The sequence below is a fragment of the Malaclemys terrapin genome, chromosome 18 (genome assembly GCF_027887155.1).
Source record: "Malaclemys terrapin pileata isolate rMalTer1 chromosome 18, rMalTer1.hap1, whole genome shotgun sequence".
NCBI lineage: Eukaryota > Metazoa > Chordata > Testudines > Emydidae > Malaclemys > Malaclemys terrapin.
The window spans coordinates 1-3,750 of NC_071522.1; the positions used below are offsets into that span (position 1 = coordinate 1).

The 3,750-nt window shown below is 44.0% G+C and overlaps 1 long non-coding RNA gene across 1 annotated transcript; it reads right to left on the minus strand.

The window, feature by feature from the left end:
- Positions 1-522: 522 nt before the first annotated feature.
- LOC128825705 (uncharacterized) lies at positions 523-3,396 on the minus strand. Its single transcript, XR_008442703.1, has 6 exons — positions 3,266-3,396; positions 2,969-3,085; positions 2,423-2,472; positions 2,033-2,132; positions 1,609-1,727; positions 523-1,425 (listed from the first exon to the last, which is right to left on the minus strand). It is a non-coding gene; the product is annotated as an uncharacterized LOC128825705 (long non-coding RNA).
- Positions 3,397-3,750: the final 354 nt, after the last annotated feature.

Sequence of the window (3,750 nt, forward strand, 5' to 3'; positions counted from 1 at the left end):
AACCCTAACCCTAACCCCCAACAACCCTAACCCTAACCCCCAACAACCCTAACCCCCACCCCCAACAACCCTAACCCCCACCCCCAACAACCCTAACCCCCACCCCCAACAACCCTAACCCCCACCCCCAACAACCCTAACCCCCAACAACCCTAACCCTAACCCCCAACAACCCTAACCCTAACCCCCAACAACCCTAACCCCCAACAACCCTAACCCCCAACAACCCTAACCCTAACCCCCAACAACCCTAACCCCCAACAACCCTAACCCCCAACAACCCTAACCCCCAACAACCCTAAGATACATTACCTGCCATTTCTGCAGACCCTCCCACCCAAACACAGGCTTGCCCCAATTGGACACACAATTCTCACAACTTGTTCTGATCTTACATAGCTGTGAACCAACACATCAAAACACAGGAAGACAGATTCTTTGTTTGGCAACACAGTACTTTATTTATTCAACGAGGCATTCATTACTGTAAACAGCTTGCAAAAATTGGACACTGTCACTGAATGTGTGTGCAGTACTGGACAATGTTTTATTTCACATACATTCATATAATCATTACATAACACCACAGTTACCATACACCAAAAGCAACACTGGCATTTAATTTCCATATGCTTCAAAACATCACCCATCACCTGTACAAAACCTTGCATCTATTGTGAGATGTGGGACTGGGACTTGAACATACCTCACCTAGCAGCTGGCCAGCATGCTCCCTCTATAGCACCTCCACATGTGAAAAGTTAAGTCAAAGACTGTCCGGGACAGTCCCAACCATGGTGCAGTGCAGCTAAACAGCCGAAAGGCTGACAAATTTGTAACAATGTCAGCCTTCCAGCTGTTTGACTGCACTGCACCATGGTTTCAAAATCACTGCAGTGATTTAGCACACAACAATGTGGATGACAAAATGAGTCATCTAACCACACCCCAACCTATACATTACAACTCTACAAATACAGCATATGCAACAATATGAAGACAATTGACAAACACTTCAGAATGCCCAAAGAATGATACAACCCATAACAGTGTCCTCTTGCAACTTTGATGGCTAGAACATTCCACGTGACAAACAAGCCACTCCTTTCAAAAGTACGTTAGATTTTGTCCAAGTAATTACAGGAACTACTTCACATAACTGACCAAGCAAATGAACCCAACCTCTCCAATTGGGATAGCAGAAATGACAATAATGCCATTTCATGATAGCAGTAGCTCTGGTATCTACCAGAACACAGTGACACTAGCACCACTGCTCCACTACATTCTAGCCATCAAACAGACGACACTTCACATCGCAACCCAAAAAATATACAATCTAAGCCCAATTCTTCCAAACAAAGCACACCAAAGTCTTCTCCGCTGACACTGATACCTTCTGACTGCACAGATGGAAATAGCTTCCTATGAGAATGAGAAAAAAGATGCACACGTTCAACATCCACAGAATACTAAACATCTCAGTTTCTAAAACAAACACAACAAAAGCACGTGAGATTCCCATTGACATGCATCCAGTGAAACACATTTCCCATCTCCAACATCAAACAGACCAACAAAAAAACATGATCAATAACCATACTTAACTTGCAAACTTGACATCAAATTAACTTCCATTCCAGGAAACAGGTACTTCATGTCCCCCACAGCCATACTTCAACTTCACTGGTTCTTTGGCAAATTGGACCCCCATCTTCACACAGAACCTACAATGACAAAAAAATTTAACAACGCTCACACTGCACACCAATCGACACCATGAAGACTATCAAACCATCTGCAATTATGCAACCGGCACCTATTTCAGCATCACTTTTCCATCCCCCTACAAACAAATGCAACACCACCATGTGAAATAAAACATACACCGTGACACCTTCTTTTACAGGATACTGACACTGGCACCCCAACATGTGCATCCACATACACGCATCACATATGAGCAATACTTTTAAAGAACACCACACAGTACCACACCACACAATACAGAAAAATAAAACCAGATACTCACTCTTTTTCCCACCAGGTCTAGCCTCACATCTATCTTCTATCCAAACTTGTGTCAATTTCCACTTCATCTCAGGAACAGGCAAGACTCAGATCCTCCACTGCTGCTCAGTAAGTGAGCAGAAAACAACCCAAAAAGTAAAAATCATATTGCCACGCTGCTATCATACTTTCCTCCTCTTTTTTAAAGGAAATTTAGCAATGTGGTGTGGAAGCACGTGCCTCAAGCACATACTTTCCACACTACACTACTGCCCCTTTCCCTTGCATTTATCATTCCAATCACCATGCCTAACTAAAATGCTCACTTCCTCAGAAAACACCAATGGTGAGTAGAGAAAGAGTATACATTCCAATCACCAGGACTTCACACCGTAAAAGTACTTACACACACCTCGCATGACATTCTTTCACAAACTGCACCTCCCAAAGCCTCTTAAGTACCTGCAAAACACAAAATAATAATCCAACGAGTACTCACCATCAAACCCACAGATGATGCAACACATCCCACCCTATTTCTTCAACAAACCATCTACAGTAACAGGAATCACATATCATGAGATCCCTTCCCCCTCCCTAGTATTGCAACTCTCAGTCCCGTTACATATTTTCCACACTCTCCTCACCACCGCTACCCCTTGCCCAAAGGATATCAACACATCTCCACACCAATATCACACATCTGCAATATATTCAAGGGAAAATACTCAACATTTTAGGGCACACATGACAACACCCTCACTAACCACCCACCAAAGTCCAACCTTCTTCTAGAGAACAAGCAACAACTTAACCCAAATGTTGTCTTCTCCACCTGTTGTCTCACACACAAAAAACTGGTGAAGAACCCATTCATAATAAGCCCACCTCACCTAACCCAGCAAAGACCACACTCCCATCAATAGTAGCGCACTAAAAGCTCAAACTTAACACTTACCTCATGGATGCAAGCAGCTCCTCTGCTCCCACTGGCACTACCATTACCAGGAACCATGTAAACCAAACAGGACGCACTTACCACAGCCCATTCCCTCAGTTCTGGACTCAGATCCCCCTGTGGCACACAAACAATAAATGCCACATGATTGCTAAATGCCACAACAGCACAATACCACACTCCCTTTGCTAAACTGACCTATTCAACACCCCAAAAGAGCCCCAGCACACCTATACCTACAATGAAGCAACAACCAACTACTTCTATACAATTAAAATGAACATGCAAAATACTCACAATTTACACAATACTCATGGCCCTTTCCCCCCCATGACAGGGGCCCCATCAGTAACTAGAATGCTCACATCCTCCTCAGAAAACCAACACCCAATAGAAGACAGACAAACAAGGTAGTGGTGACCAGTGATGCAAACTCAGTGCCCTGTAAGAGAGAAAAACTGAGAATGGAGCATCTCTAGTTACAGGGAAAAAACACACACTCCCACCATACAATGAGCTCCCTCATACAACCGTTAAGATGGAGCAGACTTTAGAGGACTCCCGTCCCTAAACAAGAAGCCTCAACAGCACAAATACTTCTGACCATCAAACACTTAGGCAGATACTTAACTTTGACAGCCACTCCCAATCTCCTTTTCCTTTGTACACGGGCCTTCGCTCCCATACATTGGCATCCATCCAACAATGCCATGACAGACGAAGATAGAACTAGTCACAACCCTCCATGGAACGAGGTGACGCAGTACCAGATATGGATGCAC